This window comes from Mauremys reevesii, linkage group 11 (assembly GCF_016161935.1).
Source record: "Mauremys reevesii isolate NIE-2019 linkage group 11, ASM1616193v1, whole genome shotgun sequence".
Lineage (NCBI taxonomy): Eukaryota > Metazoa > Chordata > Testudines > Geoemydidae > Mauremys > Mauremys reevesii.
In genome coordinates, this window is record NC_052633.1 from 1,337,187 (window position 1) to 1,356,632 (window position 19,446).

Genomic DNA, 19,446 nt, shown 5'->3' on the forward strand with positions numbered 1-19,446 from the left:
TTAAAGAAAATTAAATTTAAAATTATTTAAAATTAAATTTGAAATTATGACCATGTAAGTTAAGGTCTAAACGTATTATAATCTAGTGAAATCATTTATTTTAAGGAAATAAAATAATATTCAAGCCTTTCATGTTGCTGTCAAAGTTTTAAAGAAAGTCAAACCACTGAACTGGCAGAAATCTCTAAGAACCTGAAACCAGAGTTTGTTAAGTGCTAACCCAGCTTTTGACTAGCCTCTTCTGCAGAGATAATATTTCAGTTTACTCAACCAATTCAGTTAAATAACTAGTTCATTCAAAGTTGAGAAAACAATTGGGGTTTGAAAAAGCACAAATGTTTATTTTCCTCTTCCAAACTATGAACAAAAATCAGGTGTGAGGGGATGAGTTCTACTGGTTCTAAAACCTTGAAGGACACGGAGACTGGACATAATCAGTTCAATTAACTAATTACAGATACTACTTCCTCTGTTTAATAAATGAGTTAGTTTTAAATGCAAAACATGTTTAATAAAAAAGTAAGTTTATGTACCCAGCACATGTGAGTTAGTTTTATTTAATTAATAATCAGTTTTAAAATGGTATTTTTGGACATTTTAACTGAATTCCAATTTCCATCTAAATGCAGCTTGACACAAATCACTAGTAAAAATCATCTAGTAAATAAGACATGTACCTGTCATTCACCATTTTCTAACATAATAAAAACTGTAACAAATAAGAATCTGAGTGAATGTATGTTAAGTTACATAGGTGCTTAAATATATATATATATATAATGTAGTCTCCTGGTTCGCAAAAAGTAGTACCAATTTATACCAATCAATGAGAATCAACCTTACTTTAGGAAAATAATGTAACAATATAAATGCAATACAAGATTAAAATCTATGATTTAAATCAAGGTTTCCTGCTTGCTGATTTAAATCATGATTGTAATCGGTGATTCAGGTCACTTTGCTTTAAATCAATCCACCCTGTTCCGTCAGCATTTTCAAAGCTCGTTTCCACTATGTGATTCCCATTTCAAAAACCCTGTGAATCTTTCAAAAACGTACACCTAAACTCAGGGAGGGTGCAAGGATGTTTCGCGCCCTAAGCAAAACTTTCACCTTGCGCCCCCACACCCCCCGTGGCAGCTCCCCCGCCCTAAGGTGCCCCCCCCGCAGCATCTCCCCACACCCTCCCCGCCCTGAGGCACCCCCATAGCAGCTCCCACTCTGCCCTAAGGCACCCCCGCGGCAGCTCCCCCCGGCCGCTGCTCCGCCTCCTCCCCTGAGCACGCCGTCGCTGCTCCACTTCTCCCGCCTCCCAGGCTTGCGGTGCCAATCAGCTGTTGGCACCGCAAGCCTGGGAGGGAGAGAAGCAGAGTGGGGTGGCATGCTCAGCGGAGGAGGCGGAGCAGAGGTGAGCTGGGGCAGGGAGTTCCCCTGCATGCTGCCCCCCCCCACTTGCTGCAGGTGGCTTTCCCCGTGCCCTCCACCCCAGCTCCTTCTGCCTAAATGCCGACGATGACTGGGGCGGCCGAAGATCCGGCCACTGCGGTCGCCACCAAAGGACCCGAAATGCCGCCCCCCAAATGCTAGTGCCCTAGGTGACTGCCTAGGTCGCCTAATGGGTTGCACTGGCCCTGCCTAAACCATAATTGGGCTTGTCTGGCAGATCAAATGAAAAAGTCTTCAGTTCTGGGTCAGGTGCTAAGGTTTGCAAGTTCTTCAAAAAACTTTAAAGCTGCTGCTTTAAATGCACCAATTCCAGAGCTGCATGGCTTCCTGACAGAGTGGGGATGATCTGGTCAGTTAATGTGATGCACAGCTGTGGTGTTTGTCAGCACCTGTATTGTGGAACCCAGAAGAGGAGGCAGAAATGCTTGGTATACCAGACAGATAGCTCTGAGCAACAGGACATTTATATGGAAGCAGGTTTCTTGAGACAACCTCAGGCTCTGAATTTAAGACTATCTATCTAGATGAGCTCTCCATATCTGAGTAGAGTCACCCAGTGTCTTGCTAGGTAGAAATGCAAAGAACGGGTACTCTGTTGCACACCTGATGAGGGTCTTTCCACCACTTTAATGAGAAGAGGACTTCTTGCAGGACTGTGACCATCATGCAGTGTCTGCTGAGTGGATACACTGATTTCAACCACCTTCACATGAAGCATAGATGAAGCCTAGCAAATAGCACCACATAGGTGCATGAGGCCATGTGTCCTAGAAGTCTGATACATATTTCACTGATGTTCTTAGGTGTGCTTGAAGTTGGTTGATAAGATCTACTATGGTTTGGAATCTCTCCTGTGAAAGATAAACTCTTGCTATCCTGCAGTTTCACAGTGCTCCTAGGAATGCTGTGCTCTGAGCCAGTCAGTATGAATTTTTCTCTGTTGACTCTGAGGTTCTGTGCGGTAGAGAGCTTTAGAATTAATTAAATGGAGTCAGTCACTTGTTGGGGTGATCTTCCTCGAATCAGCCAGTCGTCGAGGTAAGGATAGACCTGGATTCTGTGTTTCTTTGGTTGAGCTGCCATGATTTCCAAGCATTTGGTGAATACTCTGTGTCCTGTACAAAGACCTAAGGGCAGGAACTTGTGCTGGTAGTGAGATGTTCCCACCAGGAATCTGAGGTATGCTCTATGGGCTGGATGGATTGATATATGGATATATGCATCTTGCAGGCAGACATCTGTGAACCAGTTCTGAGGGGATTAGGGAGGCTAGAGTCACCATCCTGAACTTGAAAGGGCAGATGAAGGTGCTGAGATGTTGAAGGTATGGGATGGGCTGCCAACCACCTTTCGTCTCTGGGATGAGAAAGTAATGGAAATAAAATCCCTGCCCCTGAACACAAAGGGCACGTCCCTCCTCCAGTTGTAGAAGGGAGTCTACTTATTTTCTAAACAGTCTCTTGTGAGTAAGGATGGAAAAAGGACAGTTACCTGTTCTGTAACTGGTGTTCTTCGAGATGTGTTGCTCAGGTTCATTCCACAGTAGGTGTGCACCCATGCCGGAAGTTTTTCCCTTAGCAGTACTCGTACTGGGGGAGCGCTGCTGCGACCCCTAGCATGGTGCCTCTATACCACGCTATAAGGGGAGCTGCACGCTCCCCCCACCCTCGGTTCCTTCCTGCCAGACAACTCTGACAGAGGGGAAAGAGGGCGGGATGTGGAATACACCTGAGCAACACATCTTGAAGAATGCCAGTTACGGAAAAGGTAACTGTCCTTTCTTCTTCGAGTGATTGCTCATGTGTATTCCACAGTAGGTGATTCCAAGCTATCCCTGTTGGAGGCAGGTAGGAGTTCACGATAGACTGGGACGGAGTACTGCCCTGCCGAACCTGGCGTCATCCCTAGACTGGGAGACGATTGCGTAATGCGAAGTGAACGTGTGAACCGAGGCCCAACTGGTCGCTCTACAAATGTCTTGGATAGGGACATGGGCTACGAAGGCAGCTGATGAGGCCTGAGCCCTCGCTGAGTGTGCCCTAATGACTGGTGGTGGGGGAACCCCTGCCAGGTCATAGCATGTGCGTATACACGAGGTAATCCAGCGGGAAAGACGCTGGATGGAGATAGGTTGCCCCTTCACCCGCTCAGCCGAGGCAACAAAAAGCTGTGAGGATTTCTGGAATGGTTTGGTCCAATCCGGGTAAAATGCCAGGGCTCTATGTACATCGAGCATGTGAAGGCAGCGTTCCTCGTTGGAGGAATGGGGCTTAGGACAGAGCACAGGAAGAAAGATGCTCTGTTCCACGTGGAATGCGGAGACCACCTTCTGGAGGAATGCCGGGTGTGGGTGAAGCTGGACCTTATCCCAGTGGAAGACCATATAGGAGTGTTCCGAGGTCAAGGCCCTGTGTTCCGAGACACAGCGGGCCGACGTGATTGCTACAAGGAAGGCCACGAATGGTGAGACCAGGAACACGTGGCCAGGGGTTCAAATGGAGGACCCATGAGATGGGACAAAACCAGGTTCAGGTCCCATTGTGGCACGGGGGTCTAGCGTATGGGAATGAACGATCAAGGCCCTTCAGAAAGCGGGAGGTCATAGAGTGGGGGAAGACCGAGTGCCCTTGCACCGGCAGGTGGAAGGCCGATATGGCCGCCAGGTGTACCCTGACCCAGGCGGGTGCCAGTCCTTGGGTCATAAGGGACAGGAGGTAGTCCAGGATAAGCTGGAGAGGAGTGGAGGAGGGGGAGACTCGCCACTCACTCGCCCACTTGGAGAACCTGGACCACTTTGCCATGTATGGACAGCGCGTGGACGGCTTCCTGCTTTCCAGGAGGACCTGCCTTACCTGCTCTGAACACCTGCCCCTCCTCGTCTAGCCACGGAGCATCCACGCTGTCAGGTGGAGCGCGGCTAGAATGGGTTGGAGAAGGTGGCCCTCATCCTGGGAGAGGAGGTCCGGGTGAAGCGGCAGCGTCCTCGGGGGGGCCACCAAGAGGCGAAGGAGGGTCCCGTACCAGTGTTGGCGGGCCCATGCCGGGGCTATGAGGATGACTCTCGCCTTGTCTGCTTTTACCTTTTACTTTGTCGGTGAGGGGGAACAGTGGGAAAGCATAAAGGAGCCGGCCTGACCACTGCAGAAGGAATGCATCAGAGATCACGCCTCTCCCCATCCCTCCCCTGGAGCAGAACTGGGGGCAACGCCAGTTCTGGCAGGTTGCAAAGAGCTCGACCTGGGGAACGCCCCACTCTCGGAAGAGCTGGTGAGCGACCTTTGAGTGGAGCGACCACTCGTACTGGGGGGAGAAGACCCTGCTGAGGTGGTCTGCTTATGTATTGCATCCCGGGAGGTGTACGGCCCTCAGGGAGATATTGTGGGCTATACAGAGCTCCTATAGGCTCAGGGCTTCCCGGCAGAGGGTTAGGGAGCGAGTCCCACCTTGCCTGTCTGGGGGGAGAGAGGCTGTGGCCCTCGAGGAGTCCAGCAGCGCCCCGATGAACTCTGGGCGCTGAACTTGAACTAAGGTTGATTTGGTCTTGTTCACCACTAGACCGAGACCAGTGCATGTCGAGAGGAGCAGCTCCACGTGGGTCTTTACCTCAGAACGGGAGTCACCCTTGAGAAGCCAATCGTCCAGGTATGGGAAGATCTGTACCCCTTCCCACCTGAGGTAGGCTGCTACCACAGCCATACACTTCATGAAAACCCTGGGTGCCGTGGATAGGCCAAATGGAAGGACCGCAAACTGACCCCACTAGGAAGCAGAGGAAGCGCCTGTGCCCCTTGAAAATATGGATGTGGAAGTACACATCCTGGAGGTCCAGGGACACACACCAGACCCCCGGGTCCAGGGAGGGGAAAATTGAGGCCAGGGACACCATGCGGAACTTGGAGCGGGCCTGAAAACTGTTTAGGCCCTGGAGGTCCAGGATGGGCCTGAGGCCTCCTTTGGCCTTCGGGATCAGGAAGTACCGGGAGTAGAACTCTTTGCCCTGGAATTCTACTGGTACTCTTTCCACTGCCCCCAGGTGCAGTAAACAATCCACATCCTGCCCTAGGAGGTGGGCATGCTCCGGGTCCACCGGGGAGGGCGGGTGGTTTGGAGTGGAGGAGGTGGACTGCAACATGTAGCCCTTGGAAATGGTTCTGAAGACCCACTGGTCTGATGTTATATGGGACCACGCCATGCGGAAGGCAGACAAACGGTTGCAGAACACAAACTTTATTAATCAGGGGGTCTCCCTGGCAACTGACCCAGTGCCCCCCTGCAAACAGGCAAAACCTCTTTCCCTGTCTCTAGCCCTTAGAGGGCCCAGGCTGCGGGCTGGAGCGGGACTGTTGCTGAGACCAGCGTTTCTGGTCTCTCGGTCTCTTATACAGGGGCTCATATCTGCTCCATGCAGGTTGAGCCGATGGTTGCGGTTTGGCCTTGTCCTTAGCTGGAGGGACGTAGAGGCCCGAGGTCTTCATCCCATGCAGCCTGACATCCGTCTGGTCAGTGAAGAGCGCTTTCCCATCAAATGGGAGGTCTTGCATAAGGGATTGGACCTCTGTCGACAGTCCAGACAGGAGGAGCCACGACGCCCTGCACATGGAAATCGCGGAAGCCATCGAGTGGGCTGCAGTGTCGGCTGCGTCCAACGCCGCTTGCAGGGCCGCTTTCGCCGCTGCCATCCCCTCTTCCAACAGGGCCTTAAAGTCCCTCCTGTCCTGGTCTGGAAGGAGAGACTCCCACAAATTAAAGTCATATCTGCTCAGCAAGGCCTGGTGGTTGGCTACGTGCCGAGGAGTAAATTTTTCTACCAAAGGAGTTCAGTCGTCTGGCGTCCTTATTTTTTGGGGTAGGCGCGGGCTGGCCTTGTTGCTCTCTGTGGTTTACCGACTCTACCACAAGCGAGTTAGGTGCCGGGTGGGAATAGAGGTACTCATGGTCCTTGTCCGGCACAAAGTACTTCCTTTCAGCCTTCTTGGAGATTAGGGCCAAGGAGGCAGAAGTTTGCTGGAAATGTTGGCTACACCCTGGTGCAGGGGCAGAGCCACGCGGCCCGGTGCTAAAGGGGACAACACATTAAAGAGGGAAACGGAAGGGCCCTCCATTTCCTCGGCCTGCAGCTGGAGGCTGGATGCCACCCGCTTTAGCAAGTCTTGGTGCGCCTTAAAGGGACAGCTCAGTGGGGGAAGGGATAGCTCAGTGGTTTGAGCATTGGCTTGCTAAACCCAGGGCTGTGAGTTCAATCCTTGAGGAAGCCACTTAGGGATCTAGGGCAAAAATTGGTCCTGCTAGTGAAGGCAGGGGGCTGGACTCAATGACCTTTCAAGGTCCCTTCCAGTTCTAGGAGATTGGTATATCTCCAATTATTATTATAAAGTCCTCCTGAGTGATTGATGGCAGGGGAGCCGTTATGGTGTCGTCCATTGCCAGGGAAAAGGCTGGCATGGAGCTGTGGGCCTGGGCCAGTACCGGCGGGTTGAGCCCCAGATCAGAGACTGGGCGTGGGTCCGCCGATCTGTCTCTTAGACGGTCGGACGAGGCTGATGGGGCCTGACACACTCCGGTGACTGAGCTGGCCCCTGTCTGGGTGGCCATTGGCGGCCACGGTGCCCACTGGCTCCAATGTCCCTGCCATGGGGCTCCTTGCCACTGACCTGGCTGAGGGTCTGGTGGCGGTAGTTGCCCCAGCTGGTCTGTGTGGGCCGGGGATGGGCAGCTGGGTGCCAAGGCCGAGGTCACCGTCGAGTGCACGGTCTCACAGGAACATTATGAGTGGCGGTTCCTGTGATGTTGCCTCCCTCGGGACCTGGACCTCGATGTCGAGGACTGGTACCCGTCCAAAGTGCTACTTCGGTACCCATGACGGCAGCGGGAACTCCGGTGCCCCGGTGCTGAGTCATCACGAGGGGAATCCTGAGAGCAATGTCTAGCTGAGCTGGAACTGGAACAAGACTGACGACGTCTATCCCGTTGCGAACGGCTGAGGTAGTCGCATCACGAAGGGAAAGGTTCCTGGTGCCTTTCTCGATGCCTGTGCTTGCTGGCAGGTGGCATAGAGGGTCTCAAGACTCCTGTGCGGGTGATGACCGGGATGGCCTTATTGTCATCGAGGAAGGGCGCGAGTTGCCGGACGATCGGTCGCTGTGCGCCGAACGGTGCGGGGAGTGGCCCTCGGAGTGGGAACTGCGACCCACAGGAGAGGTCTGATGGGCACCCAATGGGGGCTTGCCCCGAGACCGGGGAGTCGTCACTGGCTGCGCGCCTGGAATCTGCAGACTCATAATGTCCTTCGCGGCCCACATAGCCTGTGGCATTGACGGCATCCATACCGGCAGAGACGTGCGGGCGCACGGTACCGGGCTGCTCCACTCAACACGAGTCAGAGGCCTTGATGTGGGGTACCGGGCTGCCTGATGTGGGACCAGCCTCCCCTCTTTCCTTATCTCGGCGCCGCTGCGAGGTAGGGCTCTTTCCCTGTTTCTTGGAGGGCGAGCAGTGCCGGCTGGTAGAGGGGGCCTCGCTATGCACCGACGATGCGGCGCTGGGTGCCGAGTCCACCTGGTGTGTCGGAGTTGGGGCCAATGCCGATTCCATCAGGAGAGCACGGAATCTAATGTCTCTCTCCTTCTTGGTCTGTGGCTTGAATGACCTGCAGATCTTACAACGTTCGTTGATGTGAGTCTCACCCAAGCAGCAGAGACACTCAGCGTGTGGGTCACTCCTAGGCATAGAATGGCGACAGGAGTCGCATGACTTGAAGCCTGGGGCACAGGGCATGCCCCGAGCCCACTCTAACAACTGAAGTAACAATTCCAGGAACAGTACCAATAATGTCAAGTAGAAAGGCTACAGCAGAGCTGGAGCACAAAGTTCTGACTACCTTTACTGGTGGCAAGAAGGAACTGAGGGTGAGGGCAGCTCCCCGTATAGCGCGGTACAGAGGCGCCATTCTAGGGGTTGCAGCGGCGCTCCCCCAGTACAAGTACTGCTAAGGGAAAAACTTCTGGCACCGGTGCATGTGGTGAGCATGCATACCTACTGTGGAATACACATGAGCAATCACTCGAAGAAGAAGTGGGGAGGAGATGGGAATAGACTGGAACCAAACATAATTCCCTGTGCTTATGATCTCCAAGATCCATCAGTCCAAGGTAATCCCAACCCAAGCTTCTAAAAATAAGAGAGACAGTTGCCAAAGAAGGAGTTGAATGGAAAGTTTCTCAGGTGGCCCTACACCTGGTGCTCAACACTGGTCTCAAATATGCTGCCTGTTGGAAGCCCCAGACTGTTGGGTAGCAGAAGAGGAGGCAGTGGGTAATTTATGATGGAATCTGTCTCTTCCTTGGTGGCTCTGAGATTCTCTAACATACGTGACAGCAACTGCACGTATATTCCTCCTCCGCTGTCCACCAAGGGCACCCAATTCTAGGCTTCCAATTCTTCAGCCATCACCTCTTTTGGGCAGAGACCCACGTCTCTCTCCCTTCTGTGTGGGATTTTTCCAGCTGCACAGTTCCCTATGTACACTGTCTTATTCCCAACAAGCCAGAGGGCCTAAACAGGCCAGCATCTGTGCTTTGCTTTCTCTCTCCGATGTTTTATGAATAGTGATTGGCAGCAGTTATAAGTTACCACACAGCCCTTGCTAAGCAAACACACTTATTCTTAAGGTGAAAACGTTACAGAGAAAAGATATAAAAAACAATAAAAGAACTTAGACCCATGTTTATAAGCTTACTGGAGATCTCCCCCCAACTCCAACAAGGACACTCATAGGAGTTGCCCCTTCAACCTCACAAAGGGGGTTTTCTGTGCAAACAACTTCGTAACGGCCTTGGCTCAGAAAGAGCACAATCATGAATAGTTCCATCGTTCTTTTATATAGCTTGGGCCTTTGATCTTCAGATTCTGGAAACTGGCAATCAGGAGACAATGGTCCCCTCCCTCAGGATGTAGCTTCAAAAGGCTGGGTTTTTGCATAACTAGAGGTGGGAAATTTGCATTTATCTCTTAGAGATTTCCCAGGAAATCCACTGCATGCGTATTGTCCCCAAAGACCATTCTTGTCTGCCACATTGTTCAATATAGTCCTTTGATCATCCATGCTCACAATAATACATTAAAATACAATGGTCACCAAAGATACTTAAACTTAATTCTATAAAGTTTTTCAAGGATATTACAGGAAATTGCCGTATCTGTCACAGTAATATTGGTAGGGCTCTACCAAATTCACAGTCCATTTTGGTCAATTTCATGGTCATAGGAGTTTAAAAATCGTAAAGTTCATGACTTCAGCTATTTAAATCTGAAATTTCATGGTGTTGTAATTGTAGTGGTCCTGACCCAAAAAGGAGTTGGTGAGTGGTGGGGAGAGGGTTTGCAAGGTTATTGTAGAGGGGGTTTGCAGTACTGCTACCCTTACTTCTGGGCTGCTGGTGGTGGTGGTGCTGCCTTCAGAGCTGGGCAGCTGGAGAGCGGTGGCTGCAGGCAGGGACCCTAGCTCTGAAGGCAGAACCATCGCCAGCAGCAGCACAGATGTAAGCATGGCACAGTATGGTATTGCCACCCTTACTTCTGCACTGTTGCCTGCAGAGCTGGGCCCTCAGTCAGCAGCCGCCACTCCCTAGCCGCCCAGTTCTGAAGGCAGCAGCGCGGAAGTAAAGGTGGTGTGGTATGGTATTAGAACATAAGAACGGCCATACTGGGTCAGACCAAAGGTCCATCTGGCCCAGTATCCTGTCTACCGACAGTGGCCAATGCCAGGTGCCCAAGAGGGAATGAACAGAACAGGTAATCATCAAGTGATCCATCCCCTGTCAAGTGATGCCATGCTTACTTCTGTGCTGCTGCTAGCAGGGCGCTGTCTTCAGAGCTGGGCACCCGGCCAACAGCCATCATTCTCCAGCCGCCCTGCTCTGAAGTCAGCGGAGAAGTAAGGGTGGCAATACCACGACCCCCTAAAATAACCTTGTGACCCCTTTTGGGTCAGAACCTCAAAACTGAGAAACACTGGTCTCCCCCCATGAAATCTGTACAGTATAGAGTAAAAGCACACCGAAAAACAGATTTCACGAGGGGAGACCAGATTTCACAGTCCATGACGTGCTTTTCATGGCGGTGAATTTGGTAGGGCCCTAAATACTGGACAGGAGAGCACTGTCTTAAAGGACAGCTGCTAGTGTGACGACTTACTCCTTGGGGTTGGGACACACAGACCCAAAGAGCACACTGTCACATGTGAGTCCTTCAAGGAGTGGAGGGTCTCATCCATTCAATTGTAAAAAAGTTCATTACTCTGAAATGGGAAGTTCTTAATTGTTATTTGGACCTCTCTGGGAATCACAGAGGCCTGGAGCCATACCAACCTCCTCATAGCTTTTGTAGTGGCCACAGTGCATGGTGCAATGTCATACATGTCCAGAGTAGCCTATAATGAAGTGCAGACAGTCAGCTGTTTCTCAGCTGTGACAGACTTCATCTCCTCCTGATATTCCTTTCAGAGCTTGTCTATAAACGGAGGCAACGTGTCCCAGTTTAAATAGCCATATTTTGAGAGGGGGTGTAGTATTAACCACCCTCATCTGATGAATACACTTTGCAGCCAAACAGGCTGAATCTCTTAGCAGAGACTTGGTACTTCCTGTCAGCAATTTTCAGCAGGGCTGGGATGGATGAAAGTGGATGCCAAATATTTTTGCAGACTCCAGTAGACCTTTGTTAATGGGTATGGCAAGTCTCCCTGGTGTAGAACGTCCAAGTGTTTGTGTTGCTTCTCTTAGATTCCTTCCTGAGGTATATCCAAGGTCTCTGCGATGCACTTCATCATGTCCTGGAATATCTTGAATTCCCATATTGAGTCAGCATGAGTGGATTTACTGCAGGCTTCCTGGAGAAAGGCTGTACACCCCAGGCCAGCCAGTAAGGTCACAGTGATCACAGATATGAGTATTGTGGTGGAGGGCACATGGGGTGGGTACCAGGAAGATTGATCCTTATGAACTACTACCCTCATGGACTACTCCCTACGATCCCCGTCTGACTCCCAATGAGCTACCCAGAGAAGGGAAGGTGGACATGTAGGATATGAGTCTCTACAATGCCCAGCAGAAGAAGGGGAAAAAGAATATGCTTCCTCCAGGGAAAGGGACAGTTTTGTCAGGTGTGCCATGTCTTAGCATAGGAGAGGTCAGTACCAGGTATACACTTCTTTAACCTGGCATATCAGTGACTCCAAAGCTAGTGGTTTGGATACCATCACTCTCCATCTCTCAAGGAGAGGTGACTCTGGTGTAGGGCCCACCGACAGTACTCAGTACCACTTATGGTTTCAGGGCTGAGATAGCTGGTGTCGAGGTAACAGGCACTGTCACTGTGCCTCCATGGGTCACCACTGAGAATACCAAATTCAGGACAAGCTGCTGGGGGAAAAAAAGCACAGGCACACCCCAAAACTGGTAGTTATTCTTCCATGAGATATACCAAACCAGCAACAAAAGTAAACTTCTGTCTCACCACACTGGTTAACAAGAAGTCAGAAATGCAGCCTCCTTAGGTATTCCAGTCCTGGATTCAACTCCCAGACACTAGACTTAACGATGTGCGGTTATTTAAAACCAATTTCATAACAAAAAGGTTCTTCTGATCCCAAAGGACCAGCCACATACCCAGGTCAATATATAACTCAGATCTTACCCAATAATCATGCTGTTGCCGATCCTTTAGTATCTAACATCTAAAGGTTTATTTATAAAAACAAAGAAAGTGAGAGTTAAAATTGGTTAAAGGAATCAAATACATACAACAATTTCAAAGTTCTTGGATCAGGCTTGTAGCAGTGATGGAATAAACTGCTGGCTTGTTAAGTCTCTGGTTGCTTCCAAATCACTGGAAGGTCCTCAGTCCCTTGTTAGAATGTTCCCATTAGTACAAGTTCATCATAGTCCAGAGGTCTGAGCAGGAAAGAGGCCAAATGGAGATGTTTCCAGGGCCTTTTATAGCTTCTGTCAAGTGAAAAGAAACCCATTGTTCTAGTTTGTGGAAAACAGGAGTCACATGGGCAAGTCACATGTCCATGCATGCTTCACTTAGTCATAGCAGAAGCCATTACCCGTACTCTAGTTAGAACATCCTCAGGAAAGTCCATTAAGTGTAGATAGGCATCTTCCATGGTCCATTGTGAGTTAAGTGTTCTTTGATGGGCCATTGAACTTGACTAATTCCTTCACAATGTGCTGGCTAAATACCTTGTAAGTGTTACCAGAAGCAAACACATTTGAAATACAGGTATAGAGCCAATACTCATAACTTCAAATACAAAAAATGATACATGCATACAGATAGGATAATCATATTCAGCAAATCTTAACTTTTCATAGACACCTTACTTAACATACTTTGCATAAGATTTGCTGTGATTATATAACAGTGGTAGCAACAATGATCTACATGCTCATATTTTAATCAGATGTCACAGGCACCATAGAAACAGTTGGCACTCAGGTGGAAGGAATGAAGGCTACCATCACAGGCACTCATTGCTGGGCTTCTGAGTACCGTAATAAGGTACTCGGTGTTGGGGTTGGTGCTGAAGGGTCAGTACCAGGGTACGTGCAGTGCAGAGATTTACACAGTACTGTATGTGCTGACTTGGAAATTGGTACTGGCGTACCAGAAGGGGCCTTTTCAGGCTTTGGGCACTTGTCATGTATCTGATGACCCTTTTATCTCAGTTTATCAGATGCCCGGGATGGCTCATCTTCAGAGCAGTGCTTCCTTCCGCCCCTGGAAGATGTCAATGCTGATGTAGTGGCAGATGAACAGGGCTTCTAAGTAGTTGTGGACTGGTAGCGTGAGATGAAATCACAGCTCCCCAGGGCAATTACAGTGAGAGACTGAACCAATGGCTGAGTCCTGGTTGTATAACCTCTCATAGATTCCAAGAGTTCTAGTCTGAGCTCCTGTATAACACAGGCCATAGGACTTTCTGGAATTAGTTCCTGTTTGAACTAAAGCAGATCTGTTGGGAAAATATCCAATCTTGATTTTAAAATTGCCAGGGATGGAGAATCCTTCACAACTCTCAGTAATTTGTTCCAATGGTAAATTACCTTCACTGCTACAAAATGAGCACAACTTCCAGTCGGAATTTGCCTAGCCTCAACTTCCAGCCATTGGATCTTGTTATACCGTTGTCTGATGAAAAGCCCATTATCAAATTTTTGTTTCCAATGCAGGCATTTATAAATTGTGATCATGTCACCCTTTAAACTTCTGTAATGCAGAAGCGCCCCCTGGCCGAGTGTGTGTGCCTGCACTCTCTCTCTCATTATGGTAGGTCTTCGGCGACTCAGCCGCTGGCTGTGTCACACAGTCTGTGCAAAATACAAATCAACCCCCTTCTGGGGCAAACAGTCCAACAGGGGACTATCTCAGTACCCCTCAGCTGGCATGTCTCTGTAGCCCTCACTGGCCGTGCCTCACAATCAGTCCAATAGTCCCTTGGCCCTGCTATGGGGCCATGTTCCCAGGGCTTCCTCCCTGGAGACTCTTCGCCTCTCTGGGCTTTTCTGGCCCCAGCTCTCCAGCTGGGCCACTAAACAATTCAGTTCCCCTTTCAGGGCTGTATCACAGTTTTTCTGGGCGACTTCCCTGTGGCCCCTTCCCCTTCTCCACCCTTACCTGAGGGCTTACAACTACCAAGTCCCAGAGGCCAGTGAGGGGCTCCTTCTTTGCTCCTCATGTCCCTGCCAGCAACTGCTCTATCTGTAGTCTTGTAGCTCCTTCAGCCAGCCATGCTCCTCCAGCTCCAGGCAGCAACTGCCCTCTGTTCTGCACTGCAGCTCCCTTGATATGGGCTTGGCGGTCCCTGATTGGCTGCTCCCGGCAGCCTCTCTGATTGGCTGATTTTCCAGCAGCCATTCTAAGCAGGCTTGAGGACTTTTCTACTGCTCCTTTCTTAGATGGAGTGTGATAGGACCACGAGGCCTCCAGCAGGGGGCCTCAGGGCCTGGTACAAACCATCACACCTTCTCTTTGTTAAACTGAGCAGATTGAGCTCCTTGAGCATACCACTATAAAGCATGTTTTCTAATCCTTTCATCATTCTCGTGGCTCTTCTCTGAACACCCTCCAATTTATGAACATCCTTCTTCAATTGTGAACAACAACACTGGACACGGTATTCCAGTAGCCAAATACAGAGGTAAAACGACTTCCTTACCAGAGTTCCCTCTAATTTTTTCCACGCATGTGCGGAATTAATTTTGTTATGTGCACCAATATGGAGGTGATTCATGACAAATCATCTCCATATTGGTGCACATAACAAAATTCATGTGGCGGGGGTGGGGTCAAGGGGTTTGGAGTGTGGGAGGGGGCTCAGGGCTGGGGCAGAGGGGCTTGGAGTGTGGGGGGTGAGCGCTCTGGCTGCGGGCTCTGGGGTGGGGCGGGGGATGATGGGTTTGGGGTGCAGACTTCCCTGGGGCTACGGTGGGGAGAGAGTTCTCCCCACAACTCTCTCTCCCTGCAGCAGCGCCTGGGATTGGGGGAGAGGCACTTCTCCCCGCTGCAGCAGGTCCGGGCTGGGGTGGGTTGGGGCTGCAGGATAGGCACCTCTTCCCTGTCCGCAGGTCCAGGCCGGGCTGGGTTTGGGCCGCGGGAGGGGTGCCTCTTCCCTGGCTGCGGCAGGTCCGGGATTGGGGGAGAAGCATCTCTGCCCGCCGCAGCCCTGAGCACCTGCGCAGTGCTTAATAGGATGCTGCGTGGCTTCACAGCTTAGAGGGAACTTAGCTCCTTACTCCTACTTGAGAGTCCCACTTATACTTTCAGAGATTGTATTAGTCCTTTTGGCCACAGCTTCAGACTGGGAGCTCATGTTCAGATGATTAGCCATCACGACACCTAAGTCTTTCTCAGACTCATTGCTTCCCAGAATAGAATCCCCATTTAGTGCCTGAAGAGATTTGCATTAATTTTTTTAGGAGGAACAGCTTCAGGCAGGCTTTCCTTGCTCTCTGAGTGTGGTTGGAAAAAGAGCAACAGACAGCACATTGCTCTGGGATGTGTTCTCACAGGCACATCAGACACCAGGAGAGCCCATCATTAATACCAATTGAAGAATCACATGAGGGACAGGTCTCAAATGCTGCTGATTTGACTTCTGCCATAACGCTAGTACCACTGTGAGGAGTGGGAAGTCGTAGGCCAAAAACCTTATTTACTAAAGAAGTATGTAGTTGTATATGTACTATGTAAATATTATATACAAAGCTAAGGAAAAATAACACAATGCTCAGAAAAAGTGAACACTGCAGTATTTGGTCTTGCAGTCATGTATGGTACGAAGGAACTGAGGGATGGTTGAGACTTCTCCTTCATTTATGATCTCACTTGGGGATCAGGGGGCGGTGGGAGGGCACCTAGGTTGCAAATGTGGCCCCTGTGGAGGCTGCTGGCAAAAGACCATGGAGTACATGCACATCAAGAATGGAATCGTGTGAACAGTCACTCAAATTTCTATTGCCAGTGGTTGTGCTCCCTAGTGAAGAAGTGCCTGACCTTCACGTTTGTCTGGAGGCAAACAGGTCCACCTGAGGTAGCTGGGTTCAGGGGCCATTCCAATCTGTCTATTTGCTGATAGCTTAGTCAGTCCACTGTCATGCTCAGTGTCTCTTTTATATTGATTGCCTTCATGGAGGCTAAGCGAGCTTCTGCCCACAAGAGACTCTGCTGATTTACTATTTAGATCTCAGCTTCTTGTGCCTGCTTGTTGATTTATATATACAATGGTCACGTTGTCTGAACGGCAGTGTGCTTCTTTCTCCGATGATACTGGAAGACCGGAAGAGGCAACCTGACTGCTCTCTGTTTTTGGATGCTGACTCTCTGTGACTGCCCATGTTCCCCCGTGCTATAGCTCTGCAGGTGTCTCCTCCATCCTGAAAGGCTGGGGTCTGCAGTCAAGATTTTAGGGGTCTTAGTGGTGGACAGAGTATCCACTGCATGGGCCTCTTGTTCCTACCAACTGAAGGAAAGGCACTCGAGACAGTACATTCAGGTTTAACCTTTCTGCTCACTAAATTTTCACAGCAGGCGCCTATGGATAAAGAAAGATCTTTATTTTTGACAACAATGCTGATTTCTAATGGAAGAGCGGAGAATGAAACTCATTTGATTCCAGTGTTCTCCAGCTATCCCTGCTGGCATTAACTGAGACTTAATACAAATTGTGTTTACCAGAAAGGTAGGTCAGAGCGTGAGTGTGGAGAGAAAACACTATCACTAAAGAGATCATTTTGCCTCTGAAACAAACCACTATATTCTCGCTATTCAAAATACAACTGAAACCTTCACCCAACTGAGCAAGGGGAGGCAGGATTGGGGGGCCTAAGTTTGCACAGCCCTATGTGGCTTCATCTGCACCTCCAGAGAGGAGGTTATTAGGAGAGGTGTGGACTGGCCAGTGGATCTGTGACTAAACAGATACACCATCTGAATCCAACTGTGCTGGGCTCTGAACACTACTGCTGCCCCAAACAAAAGAAAATCCATGAATCTATTTAATCTAACTCATTTTCTTTTTGTGGTTTCATATCCAGTCTGAAAGGTATTTTTCTGAAAATGCTGTTCAAACAGCCCAGAAGATTTCAGACTTCTATCTATGAATAATAATGATAAAGTTCTGATAGGAGTCTTAAAACAGATAGAACTATTTTATGTCAGATACATGAAGATTGCCCTTAAAATCCCGAAGCTGGAATATACCGAGCTGAAAATGCACTAAATACTCTACAGAGCAGTGGTCCCCAACACGGTGCCTGCGGGAGCAATGGCGCCCACTGGGGCATCTATGTGCGCCCAAGTACCGGCCAGCGGACAAGCATCCGTTGAAATGCTGCCGAAAAGCAGCGTCATCAAGAGGTGTTACCGCCGAAATGCCACCGAAAAGCGGTGTCGAAATGCTGCTGATTTTTGGCGGCATTTTGGAGGCAACGCCTCTTGATGATCCTACTTCAGCGGCATTTCGGCGGCGATGCCTCTTGACGTTGCCGCTTCTCGGCGGCATTTCAGCGGATGCTTGTCCGCTGGCCACAGTCCTCGGTGGCTTGTTGTCCGGCGCCCGCCACCCGGAAAAGGTTGGGGACCACTGCTACAGAGAATATGACAACAAACATTCCATCTCAAAGAATTTACAATCTAAATATGGAATCAGAAAAGCATACATGAAATCAGACAGCAACTATAATTGTCAGTTATTATGGTCAAAACAATTGACTGTGTAGGATTTAGTGTGCTGTAACTACTAGTTATTATTACATACTAATGTTTGTGGGAAGTCCATCATTTGACATTCTACTGAAGAGATGGACAAACTCCAGCCCGTGGGACCGTCCTGCCCGGCTCCCGAGCTCCTGGTCCGGGAGGCTTGCCCCCAGCCCCTCCCCTGCGGTTCCCCCTCCCCCACAGCATCAGCTCAATCCGCCACCAGAGCAATGCTCTGTGTGGCGGAGCTCTGAGCTCCTGGGGCAGTGCAGCTGCAGAGCCCAGCCTGACCTGGTGCTCTGTGCTGTGTGGTGGCGGCATGGCCCAGCTCCAGCCGGGTGGCGCGGCCGTAGCGCTGCCAGCCATCGGTGCTCCAGGCAGTGTGGTAAGCTGGCATGGAGTGGGGGGGTTGGACAGAGGGCAAGGGAGTTCAGGGTGGTGGTCAGGGAGCAGGGGTGTGGATGGGGTCGGGGCGAGAACAGGGGGTTGAATGGGGGCAGGAGTCCCGGGGGGGGGCAGTCAGGAAGGAGGGATGGTTGGATGGGGCGGCAGGAGGCAGTCAGGGGCAGGGGTTCCAGGGGCAGTCAGGGACAGGGAGAAGGGGTGGTTGGATGGGGCAGGGGTCCCGGGGACCGTCAGGAATGAGAGAAGGGGTTGGATGGGGCGGCAGGGGTCCAGGGGTGGTCAGGGGACAGGGAGCAGGGGTGTGGATGAGGCAGGGGTCCTGGGGGGGGGCTGTCAGGGAACGGGGGGGTTGGATGGGGCAGGAGTCCCCGGGGGAGGGCAGATAGGAGGTGGGGGCCAGGCCGCGATCCCCTCCCCTAACTGGCCCGCCATACAATTTACGAAACTTGATGTGGCCCTCAGGCCAAAAAGTTTGCCTGCCCCTGTTCTACTGTATCCTAAGCTGTGTGACCCTTATTAATGAACTTTCATTATAGCTAAATGGATAGTGGTTAATTTGATGTACCTGTTCCCATCCCCTATGCCTGTATGCAAAATTCATGTAATTTGTTAAACATGCTTTAAAAATTAGGCTTTTTCTGAAAAATAAAGAAACACAGGCTGGAAACCAAGTGCTATAAAACAAAGCAGTGTGACTAGCACTGGGGAATCACCCATGTTGTGAGGGAAACATTTCACTTTTAAACTTATCATGGCATTATTGTAACTAATAGAGACCTTCATTTTTAAAAGGGTTAAAAAAATACCTTAACAGTTTCTTTTTAAATAGAGATGAATGCAAAATTCAAATGCTGCCATTCCGCTTAATCCTACTTAACAACATTCTAAATAAAAAACAATATTCAAGGGCTTAAACAATATCTGGAACAAACAACTGCAACATTAGCTAATGACGGTAGCTGGAGATTATGAACAGAAATCTGACAAGCTATTTAAAGGTAATCCTAAGGGATGTGCTGTTGGGCTCCAAATGCAGCATGTGTGCACCAAGCTATGAGGTGGAAGTGATATTATTATGGTAGTTGGGCCATGCAGGCAAGTGGAGCGCCATGCTAACTAAAACATATGCTGCATCCAGCAGAGCCTGATGACAGGAAGAAAATGCAACCAATGGCAGCTGGGACGTTTTCTCTGTCATTCTAAGAATCGAGAAACAAATGTTCATGTATCTTGGCACACTGCTAACGTGATGGAGATGGCTCAACAAACAACTGCAATGGCAAGAGCAGTAACACTGAAACCTCACACTATTCTGTGGGTGGGAAAGGAAGAGCG

General features: G+C 50.0%; 1 protein-coding gene across 6 annotated transcripts in view; it reads right to left on the reverse strand.

The window, feature by feature from the left end:
• ADARB1 (adenosine deaminase RNA specific B1) overlaps positions 1-19,446 on the reverse strand; it is a 245,080-nt gene that overhangs the window by 15,167 nt on the left and 210,467 nt on the right. The window lies entirely within an intron of this gene.